General features: G+C 33.9%; 1 long non-coding RNA gene across 1 annotated transcript in view; it reads right to left on the bottom strand.

Annotated features, from left to right (window-relative positions):
* Positions 1 to 4,875: 4,875 nt before the first annotated feature.
* The window catches only part of LOC115875117, a 31,769-nt gene continuing 15,188 nt past the window's right edge, over positions 4,876 to 21,456 (bottom strand). The window contains exon 2 of the long non-coding RNA XR_004048971.1: positions 4,876 to 4,953. This is a non-coding gene — a long non-coding RNA (uncharacterized LOC115875117). The remainder of the gene's footprint in view (positions 4,954 to 21,456) is intronic.

Raw genomic sequence — 21,456 nt, 5'->3', positions numbered from 1 at the left:
ATGGCCACTTTCGCAGATGATGACCATTCTTTCACCAGTAAGCCTTTCGAATCTTGGGTCAGTGGTAAGGTTAACTCCGAAAGGTAATCTTAAAGTCTTGGGTTGGTGGTCAACGACTTCTTCGGCACGTTTCTTCTCAACGATACAGTTCATTTTAGATCTAAAAAACACGACATACAATTACAAGATAGCTCTTAAATATATATCTATTCACAGATGATTTATAACCAGCCTGCCACTTTACGATCAGTTGCATGGAAATCTGCGTATATACTTAATAAGGGTTATGAGACAAATTTCATTAAAGCTTCGTTTAAAATAACGATTAAGACTAGTGCTCTAATTGATGGCATATGTATGAGAATATGGCGCAGTAGGCGACACGCAGATGCTCAAGAACAGTGGCCATCTGGTAATGAATAAGCTGTAATCTAATGTGATATGTATATCTCTAAATAAAGAAAAATGGCAGATAAAATTGACAAACAAGGCTCATCAATGCCATTTGTAGGCCTATAACCCTTCTGCGGCGTTGCAAAAGCAGTCACAAAAATGGCTACACAATAGAAAATGTCATCATTTTAATAATAATTTTTCTTTGTTCTCTGTGTTTTTTGCTTCCGACGACGGGAAGAGATATGCTTCCCGGAACGTTAAGCATTTTTTTATCCGTTAGGCAAATTTCATTATTAGTAAACCAGTGGTAGCAACAATTAGTCTCCGTTGGATTAACGCAGCAATGTTTACAAAAAATAAATATCTTATTTTATCTGTTATATATTATCTTATCTGTTACATATACTAAGGGTCGGCATTTTTGGTCTTGGGTGCCGGTTTTCATGTGTACGAAGAGTACGGTCAACACGCTTAGTAAAATAAGATGAACTGAATAAAGACGGAAGGCAAGTATTTTCCCAAGCGCATGGAATCTAGCGTCAGATTAAGTAGTTATATAATAAATACTTCGTATTTTTGCTCACTCTGACTTACTAGATTGCCATAACGACTCACTCTTATACATGCAAACGCCGACCTAAAGGTTCGTTTGCCAGCGGGGTATATAGACAAGTTGCAATTTTTTGTATACCGGGTGCGCCTCAAAAGTGGCTCACTTCTATAACTTTTTTATTTTTTTCAGATAAAAACGAAATTTGGTATGTTAGTATATGACATAAATTAGGATTGATTGACGTATTCAATTGTTTTTGGTAAATGTTTTATCGTAAATGACTACTCGTTTTTTTACTTTATTTGATAGAAAATGACACTCTGAATAAAATGACATATGTCAACTTTTGACATTTTCTTATATGGTTGATTTGAAATTATGGTATGCGGTTCATAACGACAATTTGATTCGAAACAACAAGTCTGTGGTACCAACTTATTCGTAAAAAAATGCTGTTTCCATGCTAATGAGCCACCCTCGTTCCATTTGAAAAAATTGAGATACAATTAAAAATACGATTTGGGCATCTTTTAACCGGCCAGGACAAGACATAAAAAACATTAGATGATCAAATCTATTTTTCCAAGGCTCCTTGATTAAAAATTAGTGTTTTTAACACAGCGAGCGGTGGCACTCTAGATTGAAATTTAAAATACAATTTTTTAGAGCGAAAATGTCAAAAGTTGATATATGATATGTCATTCTATTCTAGAGTGTCATTTTCTATCGACTAAGGTAAAAAATGACAAAGGTACCATTTAAAAATCAAAGTTGTAGTCAATTCCGGTGAAACAAGAAGTGACCAAAAATAATTTGAATATATCAATCTAACTAACAATTTCTGTTTTAAAAATGTCGTAAGAACGTTTACAGAACTATTTTTTATAAAATAACAGTATTGCGATAAACATTTCAACAACGTTTATAGTTTATACAATGCTTATAAACCCAAAAAAGGGCGCAATTTTTTTGCAGCAATTTAGTTCTTTAATTTGTTTTATTATAGTTTCCATAGCTTACCGGACAATTACATAAACATTTACAAAATTATTATAAAAATATTTTTGGAACAATTACAAACACTTTTATTGAAAACAGTTACAGAGTTAAATAGTTTACCAAAATTATGACAATTATACAACAATTATCGAGCTAGAATAAAACACTTTTATAAAAGTTGTTTAGTTATACCAGCGGTTCCGACTTTGCTTTGACGAATACTACTTTTTTACAACAACACTTGCTTTTACTTCCCACTTTTAATCATAGTTCTGAGAACAAAAAAGCTAAATATCGCGTCTTCTGTCACAATTTTAAAAACATAATATATAGTTATGTCTGAATGTACACCAGCCATATTGCATTTAGCTCTGACCATAAATAGCCAATCTTAGGTAAGAAATTCGGTATGCCATCTGAGGACTGATATTTTACTGCGAGGCAATTTTTTTTGTATAATGTATGGTATTTAAATAGCAAAATTTTCAAGCGCCTTAAATATGTTATCTCTTTTTGAGTTTTAAGAGAAAGAATCAAAAATACTATTTCGTGTTTTTCTTTCATTTGGCCTGTACTGTAATAAAATACCGTAAAGGATCCATCCTAGACCACTATATAAATACTTAGACTAGAGAGTTGTGGCGTTTTATTGTGGGAAAATGATTTTTTTTAATGCGTTTAAAAATGGCCGTCGGAAGGTGAAGTGGAAACAACGAAAACAATGGCTTCTATGTTATAAACTACTTTTATCACCTTCGGTGTTCGTATAAAATGTTTTTGATCTTTAAGAAATTTTTATAAAATATTTAAATAATAAGCAATGTTTTAGTTAAGCAGGGGCGTATTTCAGAAAAAAATAACCATATTATATACGTGTAGATAAAAGAGCTTATGTAATATTCGCACTAACTCTATGCATTTGTCAAATTTCGAGTTGAAGTCTTGGCCTTACTGATACTGATAAGATACAAAATGAAGGAATCTGTTATGACATACAGCGTGCCGCCACTTTCAAAATAATATTTCACAAACTTTCTTATTGGGCTTTTGCACTAACATCATTAAACTTTTTTTTAATGCTTGACATGTGTCAATTTTCGTGTTGCAATATTGGCAGTACTAATAATGATAACGTACTCACAAAATGAAATAAAAATTTCCTATGTTCCAATGGTAATGCTTATTTTTGTTCTAAATGCCAATAAGTTTTTGATGTAATATCAATGTTTGTTTTTCGTAATTAAAAGTCCACAAATTTCGCATATATTTTTGAAATCGCTAATAACTACATATAAAAATGCGTGCATTTTCTTTACCTTTTAACGTACAAATAAAAAATCGCAGTTTTCGGTGTGAGTTGTTTACAGTAGGTACATAATATACACTGTGTCCGTAAAGTAACGGATAGATAAAAAAAGATATCACGTGGTACTTCAAATTTTAAATAGAAAGCCCTGTATATTTTGATGAATATCGATAGAGCTGATTGAGACGAATTTAATGATATAAGGGTTGATAGGTCTATTTTGAATGGTTGCTAAGAAACAAATCTTGATGGTTGCTAAGAAACAAATCTTGATGGTTGCTAAGAAAAAAACAAAACGTCAGATTGAAAATCTAATAACATCAACTTGTAGAGCAGGAAAAGTAGCAATGGGAATGTGAAATTTGCATTGTCGCATATCTTTACAAATAAAATGAGAAGAAAATAAGATTGAAATCGGGAAAATTCGGTGTTTCCCAAATATCATCGGAATTTTAAAAATTTTAAAAAATCATATTGCCGGATTCAGCAAGGCGCAGCTTTTCTCTAATTTAATTATCTTTGGAACTCTTCTGGTTTATGAGATCCCTGTAGTGTGCAATGCACACTGTGCATTCTTATATGGGACACCGTGTATGTACGTAATTTACTGCATCTTAATATCCTGTGTTTTTGTCTATTTTACATATACATAGTGGTCAAGGGTAAAAGAAATTTACCTGACTCCGGCTCTGGTATCTCTCAATAGGTTTTTGCTTTCGTTTACATACGTCCGCGTCCCTTCAGGTGGAGCATAAGCCCAGGAGTAAATAGTCGCCCATATGACGCATATTCAAATTAATTGTTTTATATAAAACACTTATAAAACAATAACAAAACGGTTAGTATCTATGTTGATTAATTGCTCCGGTTGCAACCGTTATATAAATATGTCGTAGATGCGGCAACAACAGAACTAATTTGTGTTTAGTGCAACATATCTGTTTCAGAAACCTAACCTCATTATTATTCTATTTAGGATATTTTAACGGAAAGCTATTTGAAGCTTAAAGTTCTCGGGTCTTGGGGAAGCATATTAGGAAAGCGATCATTTATTTTAAATAATTTTTAAATAAAGCCCTTAGCGCCACATGTAGTACATTAAAAGACACAGCCCACGTTTTAATATTGTTTACAAGCTTTGTGTTTTTTTTTTGCATTGACTATATCCTCAGAATGTTCCTCATCCTCACGTAATTCATCTAGTACCGAAAGTTAAAAATTATAAAATAAGTGTGCTAGTTGGGCAATCAATCGCAATTTATGTCATATGACCAAACCTCACATACCAAATCTCTTTTTTTTTATCTGGAAAAATAAAAAAAGTTATAGGGGTGAGCCACTTTTGAGACGCACCCGGTATATGACACTAGTCAGAATAGGCAATATTTTTACAGTTACATAGTTTTTTATGCGTTCGTGGAACCAAATTAATATCTATGAAACATAATTTATATTCTATTTCTATCTGAAACACCTACCTCTGGTTTTTTGGCAATGAGAGTTCCAGCAAGATCGTCGAAGTCCAATTGAAGGGTAATTTGAAATGAACTTTTGGTTCTTCCTCTGATTCACTGGACGAGTCATCACTGCTACTGTCTGAGCTGTCGATATTGTTATCTTCAATCTCTTTGGTCTTTGAAGCCTCTTTCTTCAAGGCGTCGACTTGGCGTTTATTGCCAGTTTTAGCCGTTGGTTCTTCCTGTAACAATAAAGAAAATTGTACAATGATAACAAAAAACATAAAACAGATTACTGAATAACTTATATTATATATAATGTAATACACAGTTTATATGCTATTACCTTAAGAACGTTTTTACAGAATTTTATTATTCCGCGAAATACAAAAGTTATGGGCAATTTTCCAAACTGTAAAAAATTCAAAAGACCCCGTATATCAGTTGGCAGTGAAAATATCAGCAGGCGGTTTACGCCATTAAACATGTCTCAGAAATCGAGTCCATGACATCTATGTCGATTTTGCTCTATCTAGTCAGGAAATAGGTTTTCTCTGTTAAAACAGACCAATTTCAACCACCCTGTACATACACGAGATTGTTTTGACACCTACAGCTGATTAAAAGAGAAAGCAGAGTGTGTAAAAAACCATTGTTGGCTGCTATTGTTATGGAATACAACGAATACTCTCGTAACCATGCCATACAAGCCTCTTAAAAGTACCGTAAGTTTATACAGTTCAATTTATGTCTTCAGAAACCTTAAATAGTTTTTGTTAGGCAGTATATGTATATTATAATCAGTAGTGGCATAATTAAACCACATTTGTAGTTCACTACATTTATTTCAAATAATTTCAAAAACAATACTCAAATTTATCAAAAATAAATTTTTAAAAAACCAAAAAGAACTCATTTCATGTCTTCTTGATTTAAATTTATGATTATATTTATATTTATGATTTTATAAAGGCGTTAATAGAAAAATAAATTACTAAAAACAACTACAGATCATCGAATATAACATCTGGCGGTTTTTTACCGACGTTAACTACATAAATATAGAGACTAATATGGAATAAAAATCTAGAAACTATTATAGAAACTAATATCAGATTACAATTTAAATTGAAAACTTTGACGCTAAAGATGATTAAGTTGTTTTAATCATCTGCCAGTAAACACAGTGTTCGAAGGGATGATATCTATCTGGTTGATTTTTCGCTTTCGGTGCCTTAGTGGATGGGAATTTTGAATGGTTTGTCTCTATTTTCTTATGACTACGTGCTCTTTTTGAATACAGGGTGAGTTTCCTACGATGTTCTCTATGGGTATCTCGGAAACTACTGGAGATAGAGAGTCGGTTAAAAGCGGAAAGAATTTCAGTTTTGTGGGGTCATAAATATGCGCCTTTCAGATTTTTGAAAAAGTTCATGGCTTACTAGATATTTCGAAAAAAACAAATTTTGGCTATTTTATAAATTGTCCCTAATTCCATTATAATCTATTTTAGACAAAAACTTTTCAGCCAAAAGTTAACTGTGATATAATCACATCCCTAATGAGTTTGTGTTCTCCAATTTTTTAAAAGCTGTCATTTTTGACATATGACACAAATATATGTTTTTTTTTTAAAATGGAAACCATAGTTGGCCATGACTTCATAAAAAGCGCCATTTTTTAAGCTTTTTAGCGATAAATGTTTTTTTTTTCAAAAAATTACTGAGTTATAGAAAATATATATGTACATATACAAGGGTTATAGCCAATCCTTATCTTTCTTGACTGATTTCACTTAGTTGGCATGGTGTTCTTATTATGTTATGATTTATAACTTACAAAAATACAACATACATTATTAAACTGCTCTTTACAATTTACATTACACAAACTAAAACTTAAAAAAAAATGATATCACTACATACACTTTAAGTTATTTTAGAAAATGTTGCCGCCATTGTTTTGAGAAAGAAAATCTGCCATTGTTTTGAGTATACATAAATGCATCTTTTAAAACTGAATTTCTAGCTATTCATATAGGGGTGTCATAATAAAAGTCATGTTGGAACCACTCTATTAATGCGCGAGTATCTAAATTTAACTTTTCTAACATGTCTTTAAAACTGTCCTCTAAAAAACGTAAGTAACGTTCACCGGTCAACGTATCCTCGAAATGTATGGCCAAGAAAAGTTGAACCAATAATCCTACACACTTTTCTTCATTTGAAAAATTCATATTTACAATTTTTGTTTATTTTAATTTACAAAGTGTGGATGTGACAGATCACAATTCTGAAAGCAACGACGATTGTACTTGTTTCCATGACTAACTAAGTGAAACTAGTCATTAAAGATAAGAATTGGCTTAAAATTACTTATTGAGGAATTTATAGAACAAGAAGTAGTTTTCAATAAAGATCAAGAGATAAGGCACAAAATCACAATTATATCTATTTTTACTGACAGTTCGACAAGCAAAACGATCCTTTAAGGTAGCTGTTTTCAAAACCTTAGCGCAAAGGGTAAAGACGCTAAGCGCATCAAATGAAATGCGAGCTAAGCGAAAAATTAACTCTAGTCATTACGCTGGGCGTATAAAGTGCTTAGCGTTTTCTAAGTTACAGAATTCGGGCCCTGAGCCGTTACTTTTCGCTTAGCACGCGCTACCTACTATTTTTTTTAAAGATGGCGGCAGCTATAAACAATGTTCAAAATTGTAACAAGTGTTTTGTGAATTTTAAGCAAAGCGATACTATAATTAAATGTAGCGGAATATGTGAGCAAATAGTGCATAAGCATTGTACCAATCTCGGAAGAAATGAAAGTAAAATCTTACCAGAGTGTCCTAATCTACGATGGTTTGTGATCAATGTGTCAAAAACACATCTATTTTGTCAGCAGTCTTCCAGAATTTAGACAAGAAATTGAACGAGCTTCTGGAAACTGTAAGTACACAGTCTACACTAATTAAGGAGCAAGGCACAAGAATACACACACTGGAAAAATCTTTTGAGTATTTACCAAAACCAAGAAAATAAAAATATTTGCAATAATATAACCAAAACCAAAACAACAAAGTCACCGCCATCTACAACTGCAACGTTGACTGAACACAACAAATAGAGGAATCTAGACTTAATCCAAGTGTTATTAAGATAAACCGCAAGAGGGAGACAAATAGCAACAATTTGTCGAATAAGGGCGCCGAAAAAAACCAGAAGCTATTAACAAATCGCATAGAGAGTGTTCGCATCAACAACATAAGAAATCCGGAAGACCTAAGCAGCAGAGGTACATCAAGGGGAGCAATGTAGAGAGACAAGTCTTTAAAGCTGTTGAGAAGCATGCCTGGATTTATGTTACTCGTCTGGATAGAAATACATCTCAAGATGATATAATATCTCACCTTTCTCAGATCTGCAAAATTGAGTGTACAAAGTTGGAACAGAAAAAACAGCGACAGAGTGGCATCGTTTAGAATTCGCGCACCATTCGACAAAAGGACGAAATCATGGATGGAAATATATGGCCCAATGGAACGTGGATCAACAGATTCTACTTCCCATCAAACAAAAACAAAAACCGCAGGACTTAAGAAACTATTGCACAGGTGTCTCCGACAACGAAGACGATTTTTAAACAGGACCATGATCGAGATACCATCAACATAATGCATTTTAATATTCAGGGGTTGACCCCAGACAAGCTGATAAGCCTGGAAGCAATTCTGATGGATCCAAAATCGATGTCTGCTGCCTGTCAGAGCATTGGACAGAGGGTAGTATTAGCTCTTTGAGTTTTGGTAATTATAGAGTGGTTAGCTCATTTTGTAGAAAGGAATTCAAGAGAGGTGGAGTCTGCATCATATTAAAAGCCGGCCTTGATTGTATAAATATTTCAAGTGAAAAGATCTGTATCGAAAAAGAATTCGAAATATGCTCAGTTAAAATAAATATTAATTCTCAAACATTTTTAGTCTGTACTCTTTATAGATCTCCAAATGCAAATTTTGATATCTTTGTGAATGGATTGTCATCATTTTTATGTACTTATTATGACAATCAAGTAAATTATATAATTTGTGGCGACGTGAATGTGAACTTCTTGTCTGCGGTGAATGATAACAGCAAATCAATACTGACCAACCTATTGTTGGAGTATAATTTAAAGCCTACGATTTTTGTGCCAACTCGTATAACAAGTAATACCGAATCATGTATCGACAATATATTTACTGATATATTAGAATTTTCGACTGCAGTTAATGATAATGAACTTTCGGACCATACATATCAAATTTTAAAATTTAAAAAGTTAAACAAGCTCTTTGTTTATCCTATGTCGGAGAAAAGAAAATTTAATGCGAATTCGATTTTTACTTTTAATCAATTAATTTCTAATACTGACTGGTTTTCTGTAACGGATCTAAACATAGAGGCTAATTTGATTTTGAATCATTTTTAACAATTTCTTTCACATGTTTGATTTTGCTTTCCCACTGCAAATGGTTAAAATGAGGCCAAAATCAATAAAAATCAGTGGATATCAAGGGAAACAAAGGAACTATCAAAATTAGTAAAGGAAATGGCCTCAATAAACAAACATATAAATAACGCTATGTATAACGAACGCTACCTGGCAGTACGAAAACTCTACCGGCAAAAATTAAAATATGAAAAAGAACGTTTAACGATAATCGTATTCTTCCTCAAAAAATATAAATAAAACAGCATGGAGGGTCACAAACGAGAACAGACAAGGAAGTAGAAATAGTTTATCCGTATCGCATTTATATGACCCACTCTCCGAGAATGTTATTATTTCAGATACAAAAACAATTTGTAATAAATTAAATAAGTTTTTTGTCGATAATACCACACAAGACACAGAAAATCTAGTTTTTTAACAATAATTCTTTAAATAGGCCATTTTTTCTATATCCAACCAATCCTGAAGAAATTTTGAAAGCTATACACAGAGTATCCAATAAACGATCATACGGCGTCGATGGTATTCCGGGCACTTTATTAATCGAAGTTGCGGAAATATCATATCCTTTGTCGGTGGTCATTAACCATAGTTTTGCACAGAGGATATATCCCGACATATTTAAAAAATCTCGAATTTTGCCAATCTATAAAGGTAAGGGGGATAAACGCGAAGCAAAAAACTATAGACCTGTAGCCCTTCAGAGCCAGTTTGCTAAAATTTTTGAATATTTTAATCAAAGGCTTTGTAAGTTGTTAGAAAAATACCATCTTTTATCTCCCCATCAAAATGGATTCAGGGCAAATTTCTCCACAGAAACGGACTTAATAATGCTACAAAAAATATTATAAAAGGCTTAGAAGAACGAAAATTTGTTTGTGGTTTGTTTTTTGATATGACGCGTGCATTTGACTCGGTGAATCATGAACTTTTAATTCATAAATTAAACTGCATGGGTATTCGGGGCCCTCCTCTGAACTGGCTAAAATCGTATCTGTCTAGCAGAACTCAGTTAGTTGAGAAGGACGGTACTAGATCTGAGATGGAAAAAATTAGCCTAGGAACACCTCAAGGCTCTTGTCTATCGCCAACGTCATTCAATGTATTTATTAATGATTTACCACAAAAAATATCCACGTATGGTGTACCAATCCTATACGCGGATGACTGTAACGTCATAATACTGGACAGTCCAGCAAATGCTGAGCTGGTCTTACCATAATGGACTTAAACTAAATGCTTCCAAGTCTAATATAGTAGAGTTTGCTACAAAGAATAGATCCCTCGACTATAGTTTGTTAGTGAAGGCCGAAAATCGGTCTCTTGAGAGTGTCCACTGCAGTAAATTCCTGGGCGTACATCTAGACCAGAAGCTAACATGGAGAGGCCATACCAAGTCAGTAACTGCAAAGTTAAGTTCTGCTTCCTTTTGATTAAAAACTTGAAGCATACAGTTTCTGGCGAAACAATAAACTGATTTATTATGGATTGGTACAATCTGTGTTGGCGTATGGTCTGGTGTACTGGGGACACTCCGGTGAAGTGGGTTCGGTTTTTGTGGCCCAAAAGAAAATAGTAAGAATCATGGCTGGGAGGGGTCAGAAAGACTCATGCAGGCCATGTTTTCAATCGCTAAATATTATGACTTTATATTCTTTGTACTTATATTCAATTATTGTATTTACAATTAAGAATGAGGAAGAATTATCCCGACGGCGGGAAGTTCACAGTCACAACACCCGCTACAAAGATGAATTTGATATCCCATATACGCGCCTTACTATGGGGCAACACAACCCATCAATATTTGGGAGAAAGTGTTTAAACAAAATGAGAAGAGTGTCCGTAGAGTTTAACTCTCTAAACCTAAACAAAAAAAAAATAAGTTTAATTTAAAGAAATTTTTTATATCAAGGAGCTATTACACTCTAGACGAATTCTTCCGGGAGCCGGAAATTCCAGGCTTGTCAGCACATATATAATAATGATTCTTCTTTACAATTGTTTTTGTTTGTGTATAAAAACATGTATAGTTGTTTTATATTTGTATTTGTATGATTTTCTGTCAAAAATTGTTGTTTTTCTGTATATATATTTATCGACGATCCTATAATCTAAGTACCATGTATTTATATTAAAAGGAATTAATAAACTAAACTAAACTAAACTAAACTACCGGTTTGGTATTTTCCGATTTGGTATTCTTAACTACCGATTTGGATATTCTCATCTGACGCGCTTAGCGTCTTTACTGATTGCGCTAAGCGATTCGAGAACGGCTACCTTAAAGGATCGTTTTGCTTGTCGAACTATCTGTAAAAATAGAAAAAAATGTGATTTTGTGCATTCTCTTGCTTTTTAGTGAAAACTACTTCTTCTATAAATTTCACAATATGTAGGTAATTGCTAATTTACGACTTGGCAGCTATAAATATTGTCCAAAACATCGAAAATGCTGAAAAACGTCTTCAACATTTCCCTCGTATAATAAGGATAATGACAGATCCAAGAGAGATCCATAAAAAAATAAGTTGACATAACTCATCAATAGGTTATGAAATTCACGTAACATTGACATTTTTCATTGTTTTATCCACATTTGACTATTAGATACCTGAGAAATTGCTAATTGCTATATTATGTGCTCAACGCGAATCCAGAAAACGATTCGCACAGCAACGAGAATACCAGAATCGACTGCTTGGCGTTCCGCTAATCGAATACTTTCGCTTACGGCTTTGAAAGCCTAACTTTTTTATGTCGCAGTTCCAGAATTCGAGCCCAGAGCTCACTCCCCACACGGAATTTCTAAAAACTTGTATGGAATCCCTATACCTGCGCCAGTGCAGCGATAAAAAGTCTAATGGTGTGTTATTGTTAAAATGTTCGAATTTACGAATCTACTCAAAAACAAATCAAATCCATAAAATAATTATTTGTTGATCTGAACTTCTAACAATAATTTAATGCCTAACCTCTTGATGCTCGACGCCGATATAATAAAATTCAATTGCCCATCTTCGGCGGCGCGTTCGAAGCAAGTTTATCTTTTTTGCGCGACTTAATGGCCACATATATCATTACGTTTAGGCCGTAATGGACCTCCTTAGGCCATCAGCTGTTAGCAATATTCAAACGTATTCGTTTGACCCGATTTCCAGCTGGAGAGCAAAGACCTCTCGCTTTCACCTCGGCTCGCCTCTTCAGTCGTGAAAACGGTCGATGCAACGAGTACTCATCAGGTATCATCTGCATGCAAACCGACGTTTTTAATCATAAAAAGGCGCCGCGAAACAATATGGTTGTACTGTAGGTCAACCTATAAACCATGCAGCTAGCAAACTAAGTAAAAGGAATGTTATTTTTAATTATATAATTAATTGTTGCATACGTCAAAACTGCACTCTCATAGTCTGATATATTGAACGGTAACTAATATAGAAAACATGAAATATTCATACGAGAAACTAAAATTTACTATGTCTTTTATTTATTTCGAATCTATATATTAGGAAGATTTAGTTAGATACTCTACACGGAAAAAAAATGTTGTGAATAATACTACAATTGTAAGAACCTATGTTGGAAACTGTAGTAGTATATGGGCAAAATACAAGCTGTTAGTCCAGTCATCTTAGGGGTTTCAGCTCGGAATTCGAGATAACCGGCTGTAAACTCGTATAAACCTATATTTTAGTATCCTAAAACATGTATCAAAACCTACATATGAGAGCGACTGCGCGACAGAGAATAACTGAGGTCAAAGGTCAAAATCGATTTTTGCGCATTTTTGCAATATCTCGTTCCCTTTCACATTTACGCTATTTGTATTTATTATAGGTATTGTAGAGGATAAAATTCTCTACAACTTTTGTTTCAAACATTTTTTTTATACCTCAAACCGTTTTTGAGAGAGAGAGAGAGCGGTGAGCGCGCAGTCTTTAATTATGTATTCAAGTTCAACCTGTAGTCTCGGTCAAAAACATGCCGTATAAAGTCCGTTAATTATTGAAAAATATATAATAATTATAAATAATTACATTTTTCATAAAATATCATATTGAATATAATAATTTTTTTCATAAATTAAGTATATCTTCATTTAATAACACTTACCTCTTTGTACAATAACTAGAAAATTATTAACAGAAATACTTTAATTACTTTTTAATTATAGTATCGATCATCATCGTTATACACAATTCATCAAATCAACCAAACTGAATAAACCTGTGCAATTATCAAATCTTCCACCAACAAGTGCAGCAGCTCACTAACATTTCAATCGTGTTTACTACCAAGTTCAGACTTGGTTAGGGCATGATTTAGAACCCCAGGACTGGGATTGGATAATGCGTAATGGATTCCTGGAACCTACCACTACTATTCTACCTCCAGCTCCAGAAAATTTGCTGAACACAATATTCTGTAACTGCAAGAATGGTTGTGGTTCGCTATGTGGATGCAGGAAGTCATGGTTGCCGTGCTTTTTAGCTTGTGGCCAGTGTAATGGACAAGCTTGTCTCAATGCTTTACCCTATCAGAGTGATGTCAATGAAGATGGTACATTTGACCCCGAAATCCTAGAAGACTTGGAGACAAATGTAGTTGAAGATGAAAATGAAGAAGAATTTGAAATTCCACGACCAGACGACGATGATGAAGAAGAAGAAAACTAAAAATAAGAACATGGAGTTCTTTTTATTTTTATTCAATTTTTTTAATTTCAATCATGAGAAATGTATGAAATCGTATTTTTTAATAGACATATAAATTAAAAATGTATTTCTTGTCTTTTTATTTACTTAAAATGTAATTAGTATAAATCTAAGTATAATTAAAATGTAATGAAAGTATTTCTGTTAATTTATATTCTTGTTAATTTTCTAATTGTACAAAGAGGTAAGTGTTATTATTAAATGAAGATATACTTAATTTATGAAAAAAAAATTATATTCAATATGATCTTTTATGAAAAAATGTAAATTATTTATAATTATATATTTTTCAATAATTAACGGATTTTCTCCGGCGTGTTTTTGACCGAGACTACAGGTTGAACTTGAATGAGACCGTACATAATGAAAGACTGCGCGCTCACCTATCTCAAAAACGGTTTGAGATATAAAAAAAATTTTGAAACAATAGTTGTAGAGAATTTTATCCTCTATGATATTTATAATAAATATAAATAGCGTAAACGTGAAAGGGAACGAGATATTTGCAAAAAATGCGCAAAAAATCGATTTTTTAACCTTTGACCTCAGTTACCTACAAGTCGCGCACACGCTATAATATGTAGGTTTTGAGACATGTTTTAGGATGCTAAAATAAAGATTTGTACGAGTTTACAGCCGGTTATCTTGAATTCCGAGATTCCTACTCTATTTCGACTAATGATGGACTATGTAGCAATATTTAAATACAGTTCATAGGTTTAGTCACGTGATTAAGCTTGACCGGCACAGCGTTGCCTACTTTTATATATTTTCTTTTAGTCAATTAATTATAAACAATTTTATAAAATAACAGCACTTAAGGGACATAACGGACCATTACTACCGCTTTCCCGTTCAAAATATTCTAATAAGGTTGAGATGAGTTTTTTGCAGCGCCTATTAAGCTATCTTGTACATTTCGAACTAAAAGAGGTTCTAAAAAGCAGTGGTTGACTGCAAGATCTGCTAGTAAACATTTTTAAGCTTACAGTATCACAGCATTATTTATTTAAGCCAAAAACTCATAATAAAAAAACTAAAGTGTCAAAACGAATGACAATGTCAGGAAATAAATTAATAAATGCGGCAACTTGACATTTTTACAGCAGAGCTACCACCTGAATCCCCAGCGGGAAATTTAAATGCCACTTAGTCAGCACGGCACCGATATGTCCATGGTTAGCAACAATTAATTTAAAAATCGTGCACTCGATTACGGAACTAAAAGTTTATTTGATAGAAACCGTACTATTTTTTGTAGTTAAAAAGTTTAGGGTTAGGTTAGGTTAGTATCATTCCTCAAAGATTATAGTAAAAATGTAATCCAAATGTCGGCAAATTGCTTCGATTTTAAGCAAACCTACAAATTGCAGTGAAATCTAAATTACTTATTTACAAAATTTACGACCGAAAAATCAAAGGTTTTCCTTGATTTAAGTAAAAACAATCTTCGGATTGTCACGGGGTTTCTAACAGAACACTGTCTTCCTCAACGAACACCTCAGTAGGCTGAAGCTGAGAAACAACGGCTACTGCAGATTCTGTGGGGAAAATGGAGAAACACCAGAACACCTTATCACTGAGTGCGCCAAGACGACGCGACGACTATTCATGCCATGAACTTTGGTACGGCTGATGTCGAGGATGGAGAGCTGGCCTGTGTGGAGCCGTCTCAGATACTGACTTTTGTTAAAGCCTTGAGACTGTATGATGAGTTATAATTCGCTATAACTCAAGAAAGGAACTATAACACACAATAGAGCTGTAAGGTCGCGGTGATTAACTCCTCCTAAACATTCTACATTCTACAAATTACTTATCGGCAATTCTAAATACTTTTGTAGTAGTAATTACTAACAATATGCTCTTAACCAATACGACATATTGCAGAGAAAAATTTTCGTATTCTAAATCGATGCGTCGCGGACGACTCCAAATGATAATCTTTCAGATTTCCTCGCTTTGATAGTCCTCAGTTTTCCTACATTGTTTAGAGTATCACTTATGACTCTTCTTTTACGAAATTCGGCAGCAATTACGTCATACTTCACTTTTCCGAGACCGGAACATTCCCTGTGGACCCAAGCACAATATGTAGCGCATTCAATTGATGTTTTATTTGCTTTTACAGCACGATTACAAATTCCACGCATATACACGTCCTCTCCCCTGATGATGACTTTATAAAATTGTCACAACCCGCCCGCCAACGGTTTCAATTACTAGGCCAACCATAAGCAAATTTTACTACAACTTTTTGTAGTACTACTTACTAGCTAACGTTTCCATTCGGTTTTTGCAATGATTGTTACAAGAGCTTGTTTACAAATATATAAGACTCATTGCTACAACAAAACCTTAATTTTTTATTAAACTAGGTAACAGCAGATATATTTTTAGTTGATATAAATCATTTACCGTGCTACAGTTTTGTAGCAAAATTTAGATACTGCTTGATTTTTTCCGTGTAGTACCCGTTAATGGTGTGTGCTTTACTGCAATTTTTTTACACTAATCCAATGATTTGGTTCCCATTATGTTTCAACCAACTATTGCATATTTCTTTGAAATTTGAAAACTTAAAGCACACTTTTAATCTGCAAGTGCATGTGCAAGTAATGGCCTTCTACTTCTTCTTCTTGATTTCCTTTTAATTTTTTCACATTATTAGGGGTCGTTTTATGCCGGAAACACTGCGACCTGTGCTCACAGACTGCGGTCGCAGGTCGCAGGCATATTGTGTTTGTCTCCTTTCTATCTCTGCACTAATAATGAGAATTAATCAATAGATCCAAGGAGGCAATAGAGAAAGAATAGATTCCAATCCGCTCCTCGATTGTGAAGGGCACTGAGGGCAACTCCAACCGTGGAAGGGTGTATACCATCGTTGGAAGTATTGTTTATACGTTGGAGGTACGTATACCCCCTGTTGTCAGAGGAGGATGGGACCCTGTCCCCCTACAACAGGAAAATTCCCATGTAAGATTAGTTATAACTTAAGAAAGGGAGACACAATAGACCTTTAAGGTTGAGGTAATTACCCCCCTCTCTGTCACTCATTCTACATCCTTCTACATGTATGCATCTAGTCTCCAGTCCCTGTGTCCTCCAACAACTTGTGTATGTCCTTGATGGGATACCAGCTTTGCTCCTGCGATTCTAGCCTTGCTTTCACAAATAGAAAGTGTCGCTTGTGATCCAGTAACAAACAGTAACATATTATGTGCTCTGCTGTTTCATGATCTATATTACAGAGTCTGCAGAAGACTGCACTTAGTCTCCTACCCCTGTTCCCTGCACCAGCTTGTGCATATTCTTGATAGGACGTCTCTCATTTAATTCTAGCCTTGTTTTCCTAAATAGAAAGTGTCGATCAAGAGCCTCCATAAGTACTCTGGGGTGGAACTCTGTAATAGCGATCGGTAACGATAAAAATACTGTCGATTGCCGTTTAGTTTCTACGACAGTATTCTTCATCGTTACCGATCGCTATTTAGTTACAGAGTTCTACCACTGGTGTTTCAGGATCTATATAGCAGAGCCTGAATTAAAGACTTCCTTTGATTCAGATTGAGCTTGTTCAGGTAGCTATGTCCTGTCTGGAGATCTATTGTAACCCTTACTTTATTTATGCTGAGCATTACCAGTTCCTTTACATTTTGAATTGGGTCCTTGGATAAAGCCCTTGTTATGTTCCTCTTGCCTGCCTTTCCAGTTGACGGTCTGTTTTTTTCCTGATCTATAATAGTAGTTCTTTTACTATTAGTATAAGGACTTGAAGCTGGAACACTTTAAGTGACTATAAATGTACTTCAAAAGTTTAGATATTATTACTTTCAAAATGTATATATTCTTTATATTATACACAGTTCTGAAATTATTCTTTATAAAACACTGTGAATAACATTTACTTCCCACGCATACTAAACTTTCATCCTTTTTTTAGTAAATACTTTATTTGCACTAATGAAGATACTACACCGTCATTTCCTTAATCCGTGCAATATTTTATTTATACTTTCTCTTAACTGTACTGCAGTTTCTAAAAATAATATCCATTTAAGCAGTAGATAAAGTGCATCATTTTAAGTGCATGATGGAAATGCACAATTTAAAAGTAAATTTTAGACGATAAAGATGTCTTTCGTGCGTTCGGCATTGAACAAATTATGCTCTCAAGTGAATGTAATCTAAACCGCGTCGAGAATGGTGATGAATTTTCTAGGTCATCAGTAAAATTATATTACCAATCGCTGCCACTGGTTTTACGAGATTTATCTATAATTATATTGATTAGTGGTGATGATATCAGATTTAAAAGTGATGCCTATCATCCAGATGCATTAAAATGGATTTTTTAACTTCTTTCATTCTAGCGAGTCGTATTATCGACATTTAACTAGATTTTAGCAATTTTATTGTTGAAGTATAATGGCATTGATATGTCCATGTAATTAATTATCTTTTCTTTTTAACAGAGAGAGAATCTTGGAAGCTCGTCTTTTAACCTTTAAAAGTCTGGTTGGGTTCGGTTATCATCAGTTGTCTTGCCAGTACATGCTACACCCACATATAGAAAAATTCTCCCAGAATCGCAAACGGGCTTTCGCCACAATCGCGGAACCGTTGATTCCATGTCCATATAAAGGTTGACTCTTACTATATCTTCCATATCAGCTCCCTTCCGTTTCCCTTCCGTTTACATAAAATCATGTAAATGAATAGGAACACTATCCGTTCCGTTTCCCATCTGTTCTATATCCTTTCCTTCCATACATTTTTTTGGCGGACGGACTGAAGCGTATCGGAAACAGCGTTGTCAAGTTCTTACATTTGTACCAGCTCTGTTAAAATTTTGCTGATATTTATTTATTCTTTCGTCTCTTAATTAAATCTATTACCTTTTTCAAAAGATACAAATTTTTAAAATAAAACTTTCGTAATGATATAAATTGTACAATAAAAAGTATGGAACTGATACGGAACGGAAGCTTACGTATAGCGTCAATACAATAAAAATACGGAACGGATATGGAATGGATATGGAATGGAAACGGAAGGTATAGTGAGAATCAACCTTTATCCGTCCACCAACTTCAGCAAAAAGTTAAGGAGCAGCAGAGTAAACTTTATATTGCATTCATCGACCTAACAAATGCCTTCGCATTTGTAAACAGAGATGCACTTTGGACAATTATGTAAAAGTCAGGAGTGCCCAACAAGTTTTTACAGTGTGGAAACGTCTACATAATAACAACAAGTCTACAGCGTCACATCATATGTATCATTGAGCGATCCCTTCCTAACAAATACAGGAGTTTTGGCAGGGATATGTCTTAGCGCCTCTCATATTCAACATATTCATGGAAGCGCTCTCTAAAAGAGTGGACAGCAAACTACAGGAAAGAGGAAGGGGCATTAGATACAGGTCACCGAACTTCAATACGCTGATGACTGCCCTCTAGTTGTAAAAACGTTACAGCAACCTAACCTAACTGAACAACAATAAAACTAAAATCATGTGTACTCCATCGGGAAATCATAACAATACTGTAAAAATCGGAGAAGAACTATTGAAATATGTAGTGGAATTCAATTACCTCGGCAGTTTGATTTCGGAAAAGGCCAATATCGACTCTGAAATTCAACACAGAACTAACAGCGCCTCAGGAGCATTCTGGAAATTAAAAGACAGGGTTTTCTACAATCACGATATGAGACAAAAACAAAACTTGCAGTGTACCGAGCAATAATAATTCCCACCATGTTATATGAAAGCGAAACCTGGGTGCTCTACCGCCGGCATATGAACGCATTAAACAAGTTGCAACAGAGACACCTTAGACAACTGTTAAGAATCAAATGGTATTATCATGTCTCAAACGTATCGGTCCTTGAAAAATATATCTGCGAGAGCGCTGAAATAATGATTACTAAATCCGGCTTAAGATGGGCTGGTTTGGTATGCAGGATGCAAGAAATAAAATGGGGCTCCATCAGTTATCATGCCAAGAGTTTTGGATTAAAATCGCTGTAAAATCTCTATGTTTGATATGGATGTTGTGCCCCACAACTGCAAACCGTAGGTCCAGATGGGTTTTAGTACGCATTTATACAATAAGACTTTATTTTATAACGATAGTTGTGAAGCCAGCAAAGTTTCCTTAACTGTTGATAAGTGTTTTTCTCTTGTTCCATGTATGCGTTTTCTAAGTCTAGTCGTCTGCCCAGATGCATACCTAAATATTTGACTTTGTTAGATTGTGGTATTTTTATCTGGTTTAATTTTACTTCTGGACAGGTTTCCCGTCTCTGGGTGAAAATAACATGGACTGACATGGTTCTTATCCTCCGATCTTTTAGCCGCCTTAATATATAGGTTAAGTTTCTCTGCAAGAAGGAAATGCGAGTAATTTCTTGGTAATTTTTTCAAATTTAAATATCCTGAATTGCCAAAAGTACAAAATGATATTTATTGCAACTACAATAATGCTGGTTTCGTATTTTCATTGGATTAAGATTGAAATATGTATATGAACATAAATGACGTTATTCGACGATGAGTATAGTACATTCTTTTTCTTTATGTTGGTTATAGTGTTAATTATTCTTTTTGAATCAACGAAAAAGAAAGCAATAAGCATTTTCCTAGCTTTGCCAATAAAATATTAATGGCAAATGTATAAAATAGAAAACACTACACCTAAGGCAAAAAAAGGAAGACGATTAATAATTTAGGTGAATAAAATTCCTGAACATCATCATATAAAAATGAAAATAATATTTTTATCTAAAAGGGAATATTCTCAACTGTATAAATGAACGAAACAATAACTAGTTATAGCGGGATGCATGTGGTCCCAAATGCATCTTTCAATCTCGTGCAATATTAACATAGCAATCGGATATAAATAAATGTATGTAGAGTTAATCGATTTATAATGCTCCAACGCAAAATATGTACTTTACACCTTCGTGTTTTGTTGTGTTCTCCGCACTAATAGTGATGTCCAAGACTACTAATAAATTGAAATATCTATACTTTCTCTAAAATGTCGATAGAATCAAAGTTAACACATTTATCCAAACCCAGAGTATTTTAACTGTCGTTTACTGTCGTTATCGTAAATACGATGTATGGAAATCTGGAATATGGTACATGATTGATATGGAAGGATTTATTGTATCGATATTTTTTATAAGATGAACTTCCCTACGCTTTACGCGGTCCTTTTCGGTCCAGTGATTCTTAAAACTCCCATACCGACCACATTGTTTTCATCCTCCTATAATTAAAAACAGTAATTTCAAGGGTATAAAGGTTTTTTCCACTGGCTATAATAATACACGGAAACCTTGAAATAAATCCATGATTTTATTGAAATAATACATAGTTTTTAATATACTTTTTTAATACGTACTTTTTAATATTATTATCTCTTAATAACTAATAGACTTAGTGGTATTCTTTTTGTAGGTTACTACAGGTGACATAGTATGGTATTAAATTGCTTAAATCTTGAACTTGCTTAAATCTTT

The sequence above is a fragment of the Sitophilus oryzae genome, unplaced genomic scaffold (assembly GCF_002938485.1).
Source record: "Sitophilus oryzae breed Bouriz unplaced genomic scaffold, Soryzae_2.0 scaffold_1320_pilon_pilon, whole genome shotgun sequence".
NCBI classification, from domain to species: domain Eukaryota; kingdom Metazoa; phylum Arthropoda; class Insecta; order Coleoptera; family Curculionidae; genus Sitophilus; species Sitophilus oryzae.
Note: the sequence above shows the minus strand (reverse complement) of the source record. Positions and strands in the feature narration are given on the sequence as shown.